Source organism: Pterocles gutturalis, unplaced genomic scaffold, assembly GCF_000699245.1.
Source record: "Pterocles gutturalis isolate BGI_N339 unplaced genomic scaffold, ASM69924v1 scaffold30879, whole genome shotgun sequence".
NCBI lineage: Eukaryota > Metazoa > Chordata > Aves > Pterocliformes > Pteroclidae > Pterocles > Pterocles gutturalis.
In genome coordinates, this window is record NW_010136722.1 from 1 (window position 1) to 234 (window position 234).

The window sequence follows — 234 nt, forward strand, 5'->3', positions numbered from 1 at the left end:
GTTGCTCCAGGGCAGCCGCTCTGGGCCCCCACCTTCCCCCCCCAGAGCCTGGCCGGGCTGGGACCAGCCCCATGGCTGGGGAGGGGATGCCGGGATGCAGGAATGGGGTGATGGAGGATTTGGCGACAAGGGGGCACTGAGGCTGGGTGTGGGGAGGGGGGATTTTAGCAGCTCATACAGCAGTGGAGCAGGGCTTTGGGGGGCCAGACACCCCCCATTTCAGCTCCTTACGTT